Source organism: Sinocyclocheilus grahami, unplaced genomic scaffold (genome assembly GCF_001515645.1).
Source record: "Sinocyclocheilus grahami isolate Dianchi unplaced genomic scaffold, SAMN03320097.WGS_v1.1 scaffold380.1, whole genome shotgun sequence".
NCBI lineage: Eukaryota > Metazoa > Chordata > Actinopteri > Cypriniformes > Cyprinidae > Sinocyclocheilus > Sinocyclocheilus grahami.
Window position 1 is genome coordinate 550,654 of NW_015505559.1, and position 9,968 is coordinate 560,621.

The following is a 9,968-nucleotide window of genomic DNA, read 5'->3' on the forward strand; positions in this document are numbered from 1 at the left end:
ATATATATACTCAATTTATCCTTAGTTTTTTATTATTATTATTATCTCCACTGTGCCATTCATACCTTGCACTGTTTTTGACGGTCCTACATCTTAAATGTAAATTTTACAAATGTGTCTCAAAACTCTTCCATTGTGCTTTTTCTAGCTGTATTCTTACGTAAACACCACCATTTGATCAAGGTCTGGCGAACCAGCATAATTATTCAGGACACCCCTGAGATAGATTAGCAATCTAGTCATTTACATAACCCTCCGACTAGTCAATTATTTTTGAAAAATGTAAATGCTACAGGCATCCAGCGCAAAGCCTCCCTCCGCTCTGGCACTTCACATGGTCACAATCTGTGACTGTAATTCAAGTCCCGCTCTCCTCCAGCCTGGCGCTCGTGTTCTTTTTCAAGTTTACAGCTCTGTAATTGCAAGGCAGCTATGAGGCCATGGAGGCATCTGACTTGCCTGTGTTTTAATTTTATTAGACCACAGGAAAAACATGTTGTTCTTTCAAATGTTCATGCTTTCCTTGATTGTGATTATACAGTCTTGAAATGCTTCTTTTCCCCTGGAACTCTTTCGTTTTTTTTTCTTTTCGTCTATTTCTCTTTGTTAATGAATCCAGATGGGCTCAGTCTGTTTCAGTTTGCAGCCCCGCTGAACAAGCCCCTTCCCTACGGCACTCTGATAGGGGAGGAATTATTGAAGTTTTATAGTGGCCGCAGTTTATGGAAGCTCTGATTTATAATGTCTGGACAGCAGGCTCATTTGACACTGTGTATCTATCTCAGAGTTCACAGCGTGATCACATCAACTTTGTCTTAAAATCAAAAGAAAAATACTGGTTCCTACAAACCTGCTGAAAGAAAGTGACAGCAAACAGAGAGAATATGATTATGTTTTTAAAACCAAGTGAGCAGCCTTCTTAGGGAGCATTTTATGGCATCACTCTTGGGATGTGTCTGAATAGTTTTTGATATTTTTTTCTTTTTTTTAATTTGTCAGTATAATTGTAATAATTGTTATTGATTCTTTTTAGTTTATTTAGCTTTAGTTATTTTAGTACTTCAAGTCAAATTAAGCGAGAAATGAGAAATCGTGTCTTGGCAGCTAGCTGATATAAAATAATTAAAACTAACAAAATAATTAAAAACAATTCAAAGTAAGAAGAATGCTATTAATGGTTTTCATTTTAGTGAATGATAACAGCCCTGTTCCAAAATCACCCCCTGTACCCTTATATAGTGCACTATTTGAGGGGACACATCTGTAGTGATGTCCGCAACCATAGTGGACATTGTCAACTGCACTCATTCAATCCCATAATGCACCTGAGTTAGAAGGGGTACAATCAAAGCCACTGGAAGGCAAGCATTCAACCTTTAGCCAAAAAAGTGTTTTTTTTTTGGAATGGATGTCAATGGAGGAGAGGCTTCACTATGCTGAATAAACAGCTTTTTTTAGGAAATAGCTTATCATTTAATGAATCGACAACCTGTTCGCTAATCTTCAACATGTTTTACACTAAACAATACTTTTGTTGGGAAATATATGTCAATTTTACCTTGATAAAAATTTTATTTTTCAAGGGAAGGCAGAGTAGGGAATGTGTTGCGACAGGTAGGACTCATTTACAACATTGTTACCAGCAAATGTGTGTTGCATCACTATTTATAATATTGTTTATTGTCTAAAAATATCAACGTTTTCTTTCTTTAGTTTTCAGGTTTTACCTGAAATTACACTTGAATTGTAATGACTATTATGTGACCATATTCATTATGTTGATATAATGCATTTTAATGAATAAAGCACAACTATTTAAAGTATTGTATTATATTGTATGTTCTTTAATGAAAACATAATTTCTTCTTTCTATTGCTTCCAAGTTTCAATAAATAGACTTGAAATGTAATGACTTGTGAGTGCTGCCTATGATGATGATATAACTCTTTTTAAAGGGGTCATATGATGCGATTTAAATTTTTTCTTTCTCTTTGGAATGTTACAAGCTCTTGGAGCATAAAGAAGATCTGTAAAGTTGCAAAGACTAAAGTCTCAAATCCAAAGAGATATTCTTTATAAAAGTTAAGAGTCAGCCACGCCTACCTAAAACGGCTCGTTCTAACACGCCCCTACATGTCTACGTCACGATGTAGGAAGATTTGCATAACGCCGCCCAAATGTTCACGCAAAGAAAGAAGGCATAACTTTTATTCTCGCTGTAGTATTGTTGTTGCCGCCGCCATGTCGTGAAGGCGCTGTGTGTTTCGTTGTGAAAGCGACACTACTTTGTTTGGTCTTCCAAAAGAGGACGATATCCGGTTCGTCATGCCTGAAGCTGATCCGTGCTGGTCACTGAGGAAATACACCAACTTTGCGCTGTGGATCGCCGGATCGGCTTTCACCGTGGACGAAGCGGAGTCCAGCCCAGGGGTCGTCACATGCGATTGCCGCAAGCCCGCCGGGCGCTCCTTCGTCGAATCCGCTGGCCGCTCCTTCGTCGAATCCGCTGGCCGCGCCGTTCTCAAGCCCCGCCGCCTCTGCTCACTCAAGCCTACCGTCCATTCCTCACTCAAGCCGGTCTCCGCTAACTCTAGCCCACCAGCCGTTCCTCACTCTAGCCTACCGTGTGTGATGCTGTGTGTTTTGTTGTGAAAGCGAAACTACTTTGTTTGGTCTTCCAAAAGAGGACACGACTAGAAATCAGTGATTAAGTTGTATTTACAACACTGTTCCAGAACAGTTCAACCCAAATATTCAGATGTGTGCAGCACATTTTATGGAGGACTGTTTCCTGATCCTGGAAGAGTAGACTACAATGCCGGCTGTTCTGACTCACAGACTGTAAATACGTTTTTTGTATTAAAGAATTTACCACTGACGATTCAAACGCGAGTTTTGGGCAGTGTAGAGTAGCGCTTGTTGTTTGTCATTCCTCAGATCACAAATGCAGACATGGTTTTATGTTAACGTGGCGCGATGCAACGTGTAAAAAGACAGTATAAGTCATTATACTCCGTACTTATGTCCACACTGGATGCAACAAATGCCTTTTTGAATATTTTTGTAAAAATCGATGCGTTTCAGAAAGGCGGGTTATAGAGGAGAAACAATAATGTACAGTATGTGGAAAATAATGTGTTTTTTGAACCTTAAACCACATAAACACATTTCATTACACCAAATACACAAAATAATGTTCTCTTTAGCAACATCATATGACCCCTTTAAGGAATAAAGGTAAAAAATATATTTCCTCTTCAGGAACTCAAGCTGCGTCGAAAAACGCTAGGGGAACGCCGTTCAGCGTGACGGGCTCTGATTCTCGTGTGTAATCAGACCAACAGCTGCGGGTCCCGCTGCCGCCGAGGCTCAGCGGCGATTGCGCTCGTGGGGTTCGCAGCTGGAACTGGCGGAGGGAATGGAGACGGGCGAGTCCCTATCTTCTTCCTCACCCGCCAGATCCGGCGCTCGCTCACCGGGATCGGAAGCCCGTTCTGTGGTTACTTCCCCCCGGGGAGCGAGCTCGGCGCTCCGCCTGTCTTCCTCCGAGGAGGTTGATGTGGTGGGCGTCGACGAGGATTCGCCCCCTCAATCGCCCCAGTATGAGGAACTTTTGGAGGTGGTAACTCGTGCTGTCGCCAAACTAAACATCGCATGGCCCGCCGAGAAAATGGCTGAACCGCCAACGTGATACCTATTGGCCTGCTGTACATGAGGCCCCTACAGTGGTGGCTCAAGACCAAGGGGTTCTCCCCGAGGGGAAACCCGCTTCGTATGTTCAAGGTCACGCGGCGATGCCTACGTGCTTTGGACATGTGGAGGAAGCCTTGGTTCTTGGCTCAGGGCCCGGTGCTGGGAGCTCCTTGTCGCCGCGTAACGCTAGCGACGGATGCGTCCCTCACCGGTTGGGGAGCGGTCATGAGTGGCCACCCTGCCCGTGGTCTGTGGAGTGGTCGCCATCTCATGTGGCATATCAACTGCCTGGAGATGCTGGCCATGCTGCATGCACTGAGTTATTTCCTCCTGGACCTGAGAGGCCACCATGTGTTGGTGCGCACCAACAACACAGCAGTAGTCTCTTATATCAACCACCAAGGAGGTCTGCGCTCACGCCGGTTGTGCAAACTAGCGTACCAGATCCTTGTGTGGTCCCAGGGCAGACTTCTCTCGCTGAGAGCAGTTTTCATCCCTGGGCGTCTCAATTTGGGAGCAGACATCCTGTCGAGGCAGGGGCCGAGGCCCGGGGAATGGATGCTTCACCCCAGGGTGGTGAAGCAGATAGCGAGAGTCTTCGGCCAAGCTCAGGTGGATTTGTTTGCGACTCGCACGACATCGCACTGTCCCCTATGGTTCTCTCTAAATCATCCAGCTCCACTGGGGCTGGATGCCATGGTACAGACGTGGCCGAGGCTTCGTCTGTATGCCTTTCCCCCGATCGCTCTGCTCCCGGGAGTTCTGGAGAGAGTGCGCCGGGATGGGGTCCGTCTTCTGCTAGTAGCCCCGTTCTGGCCGGGCCGAGTATGGTTCTCGGACCTGATTTCTCTCCTTGACGGCGCTCCGTGGGAGATTCCCGTCAGGAGAGATCTCCTCTCACAGGCGGAGGGTATGATCATCCACCCCCACCCGGAGCTGTGGAAACTGTGGGTGTGGCCCCTGAAGGGGCACAACTCCTAGCTTCCGGTCTCTCAACCGAGGTTGTGAAGACCATCCTCCAATCCCGAGCTCCCTCCACGAGGAGACTGTACGCCTTGAAGTGGAAACTTTTCACTTCTTGGTGCGGAGACCGCCAGCTAGACCCAGTTAACTGCCCGGTTGGTACAGTGCTGGAGTTCTTGCAGGCCCGTTTCTCTGCCGGGTTGACCCACTCCACCCTGAAGGTTTACGTGGCGGCTATTGCAGCCTACCACGCCCCTCTTGGTGGCCAGTCAGTGGGTAGGCAACCACTAGTGACACGTTTCCTCCGCAGTGCGCTGAGGCTGAGGCCGCCGGTACGATCTCGTGTCCCCACATGGGATCTGGCGGTGGCTCTCTGTAGGCCTTCCTTCGAGCCTATCGTCTCACCGCACGTGCTTTTATAGCCTCCTGGTCATTACGTCACCCGCCGTGATGTCTCGCCCAGCTGTTGGTCTGATTACACACGAGATTCAGAGCCCGTCACGCTGAACGGCATTCCCCTAGCGTTTTTCGACGCAGCGTCTCGTTCCCTCGAGGAACTAGGGTTACATACGTAACCCGAGACGATTTTAATAAACAAAAGGTATTTTTTCTATGGCTTCCAGATTTAAACAAAGAAATTGCATTTTTTATGACTCGTACGAGTATTATGCATGCCCAATCATGCTGCTTTTTTTTTTTAAATGAACAGAATAAAACCTAGTCTTAAATTGCAGTAACCAGCAATATGCACTCTTTTTTACTGTGCAACATAAACTGTAACTGACTGTCGTAGAACTGTGAAAGCCGGCCACTGACGTCACAGCCATTGAATGATTGGCTGAGGAGCCTCACATGATCCAATTTAGCAGTTACACTTTATCCAATGGTATGTAGGCTAATACAGACCCTCTCATCAACCAATAATAAGACAATCTCTGGTACAACCAATGTACACTCAATAGCTAGCTGCAAAAATACCCAAATAAATTCCAGAGTCTTGCAAAAAAAAAATTGTGTCTGCAGCAATTCTTGTGCCCTCAAAGTCTGAGAATTCACTCACTGGTTTTCACTCACTTATTCAGTGGACTATATTAGTGGAGTAATATAGGGAATAGCGAGTAAAGGTATATGTGAAGGCTCTAAAAGGACGTTATTGTGATTGCTCTGCCGTCTAAGATACTGTACCTTATTTTGACCAACTTCTAACACAGCATTCTAAGTATCCTTCACAGAGAAGCAAATCACAGAATTAGCGACAATATGTGACAAGCTTTGGCAAGCAATATGGCTATTTTTTTTAATAAAATAGAATTTGACAGTTTTATTCAATACTGTGTATGTTTATGGATTTCAGTTTTGAGTTGTTAGCTTAGCAACATGCTAATACCAAACTCTACTGAAAACAATTGTCATTCAAGTCTCCTATGGTTTCCTGTGAGAACAGCTAATTGTGTGGCAACAGATCTTTCCACAGGATGTTCACTAGGTTTTCGAATGGTGTATATTTCTTGGCTTTCTCCTTGTGAACAGATCACCTCCGTTTTAAAGCCAAAAGAAATCATCAGTTCCCACAAACCTTCCAGAAGAAAGCAACAGCAAAAAGAACCACATGATTATATGTGGGAAACTGCAAGAATATTCAGTTACGAAAATTGCAGAAGGGAGGGAGCTTGCTGTTCTGCTACATTCAGCTTAGGGGTGTGAAATATCACGATTTGTGATCGTGGATGATTAAAATGTCTCCATGATCTGCTTTTGAAGAAATATCGTAGTATCGTGCTACAGCATACATTCTATCAGTTGTAGTTCTGGCTCTTCCTCGTCTCAATATACTGTACAACACGACATACATTCACATCAAATGTTAACTCAGCGGTAGAGTTATACTCGTGGGACACTGCACTTCACAATCACAAAAGTGCATTATTTGCATGTGTTTTAAAGCCTTGCTGGTTAAACATTTCATTCGCGTGCTGTTCTGACATGCGCTTTTTCTGAGCGCTTACACCTGAAGCCTGTCAAACAGCACCTGATTATTGGACTAAGTTATCTTTCGCATCTGATTGCGCTAATTACTGTCAAAAACACACAAGGTTTGCATATGAACACAGTTGGTTATGTCTAAAGTGAAAGTAAACAGTTGAGAGAAAAACGGATGTGCGCCTGTATATTAGATGCGTGCAGGTCTTAAAGTGACTGCAAACTAATAGTACTAAACATGCTGCTGCTTGTCATTAAAGGGATAGTTCAGCCTTAAAAATTACAATTCTGTCATTATTTACTCACTCACATGCAGAGGCGGACAGTAACTAAGTACACTTTTTGAGTATCTGTACTTTACTTGAGTATTATTTTTCTGGGAACTTATGACTTTAACTTCATTACATTTGAAAGACAAATATCGTACTTTTCACTCCACTACATTTCTATCAATGTCCTCGAAGTAGAAAGTCGTTACCATGTAGCAGTTTGAAAGTCAGTGGGTGATTTTTTTTTCTTCTCTAAAACTTGACTTTCTTTTTTTCAGACAGTTTATCAGTAATCACTCTTGTAGGGCTACATGAAGTAATTTCCCAGCATTTTTTGAACACTGACCAGTTACAAATGTGATATTTATTTACAACAATTCAATAATAAGAAGTTAATATTGCGGTATATATTAGACACAATATTTTCAGAATTTGCTAAATTGTGTACGTGAAAATATTACCTATAAAGCCACAGAAGAACTGTTGTGCATCTCCTAATAAAACACAATAGGTGTTGGACTTGAAGCAGCACTGCACAGACCATTCTGTGTGTGACATCAAAGTACCGCGAAAGCGAATAGAGAGCATTTTTTACATTTTTGTTTTGATGTCAAATAAGCCTTGCTGTTTAGCTTTTTTGTTAAAGCAGTGTTGCTGTTGTAACGTTGTACAGCTACAGTTGTGTTGCTGGGTTTTAAAGCAGGTTTGATTTTTTTTCTTCCTTATCACTCTGTATTTACAGGATTTCACTGTCCAATCTGTTCAAATGTGGATGAATGGCTACACATAAATGTGTGCACACACTGTCAGAGCTGTGTGAGATCACTACCATACTGCTTTTGTGGGGGTGGGTAGGGGTGTTAATTTTTTTCCACCATTGGTTTTTAACATTCTAAAAGCTCTTTATTCCAAAGATACTACAAGCTAGTCAGTGTATTCAGTAGGTGTAATGTATTTTAAGTTGCTTCAGAAGTATTGCAAGCATTACGTACAACAATAAAACAGTGCATTGACATAAAAAAGGAAATTTACTTTTAAAAGCAAGTACTTCTGTACTTTTACTTAAGTAAAAATCTGTCTTTACAACTTTTACTTGTAATGGAGTAATATTTGACCAGCAGTCTCAGTACTTTCACTCAAGTAATGGAGTTGAGTACTTTGTCCGCCTCTGCTCACATGTTGTCCCAAACCTGTATTAATTTCTTTCTTGTGCTGAACACAAAATAAGATATTTTGAAGAATGTGGGTAACCAAAGAGTTGCTGGTCTCCATTGACTTTGATAGTAGGGGGAATAATACTATGAAAACTACTGGGAACCAGCAACTCTTTGGTTACCCACATCCTTCAAAATAACCTTTATTTTCAACAGAAGAAAGAAAGTAATTTAAAACAACCTGAGAGTTAGTAAATGATAACAGAATTTTCATTTATGGGTGAACTATCCCTTTAATGTTAATAAAACGACAAAACACAAAGAGAAAAACCACTCACTGCTCTTGACTGAAAAACCTTAATACAGTTGCTTTAATAAGAATCAATGTATAATTTATACAGTGAAGTGTAGTGTTTTATTTTTAGATTTGTTAATTCAGTTTCTTGAATGCTACTGCTAAATACACATACTGTATCTGAAAAAAATAAAGCACTGTTTGTTTTATTTTGAATATTATGTGTATTTGTAATGCATATCTTTGCTCTTATTTTATAATAACAAAGATAAAAAAATAACAATAATTTTTATCTTCGCCCACTTTGGCCAAAATATTCGCCATTCTTGTTTATTATATATTGTGTTACCTTCTAAGGCTTTGATTTTAAAATAGGGAAATTAGTTTGGCTGTACTGGTCAGAAAACTTGCAAATAGAAAAACCAAAATGACGAAGAATCATGATAAAATCGTGAATCATGATTTTCCTGAAAAAAAATTGCGATATGTTATTTTTGCCATATCCAGCTTGAACCCACAACCTCAGAAGAGGATTGAAATCAGAGCGCTGCGTTTACAGGTGTGGCTGACGATTATTGTCCAGCACTTTTAAGTATGCTGCAGTGTAGATGTAAGCATTTGTAAATAATCCTAGTTAAGTGCTGTCATGATAATGACATTCTGCAGAACATGCTCTCCAAATGTCCTCCACATGGTTCAGCAGATGTGGGACAGAGGCATAGCATTAATGTGGGTTCAGACCCTCCTTTCCTTTCTCCATGCCCTTTTCCACCAAAACCTCCACACACCAAACAGAAGAGGTAAACCGTTACAACGTATTTCAAGAATGTATGAATGAGTCATGGAAAACCTTCTGTAATGCCATGATCCATCTAAACACTTCCATGCAGATCAGGGTCCAATCTTAACACTTGCCAAGTGCCAAACGCAAGTCAGAATTGGCTTCGGCTGTTGACCGGTTTCAAAATTGTTATGAGGAACTGCAACATTTCATGGTTTAAATCGAATTGTAAGAATGATATCTGACCCTCGTTGATGTAATGTGAGTGATTCTAAAGATACATATACAAACCATTTGCATGTTTTCTAATGCCATATAATAAACTTCAAAATATTATATTTTGTGATTCTACTTGATACTGCAGCATACGCTACTGTTCAAAAGTCTAGGGGTAGTAAGATTTTTGATTTATTTTCTCTTTTGCTCACCATGGCTGCATTTATGTGATCAAACATACAATAAAAACAGTAATATTGTGAAATATTATTACACTTTAAAACAGCTGTTTTCTATTTGAATATATTTTAAAATGTAATTTATTTCTGTGATCAAAGCTGAATTTTCAACATCATTATTCCAGTCTTCAGTGTCACATGATCCTTCAGAAATCCTTCTAATATGCTGAAATGCTGCTCAAAAACTAACTAACTAAAAAGTATTATTATGAATGTTGAAAACAGTTGCCTAATATTTTTGTGGAACCTGTGATGCTTTATTTATTTATTTATTTTTTAGGGTTCTTTGATGTATAGAAGGTTCAAATAAACTGCATTTATTTAAAATTGAAATCTTTGTTAGATTCTAAATGTCTTAACTGTCACTTTTAAATGATA

General features: G+C 41.0%; 1 protein-coding gene across 1 annotated transcript in view; it reads right to left on the bottom strand.

Moving 5' to 3' along the window:
- The window catches only part of LOC107549767 (ephrin type-A receptor 3), a 137,576-nt gene that overhangs the window by 50,201 nt on the left and 77,407 nt on the right, over nucleotides 1–9,968 (bottom strand). The window lies entirely within an intron of this gene.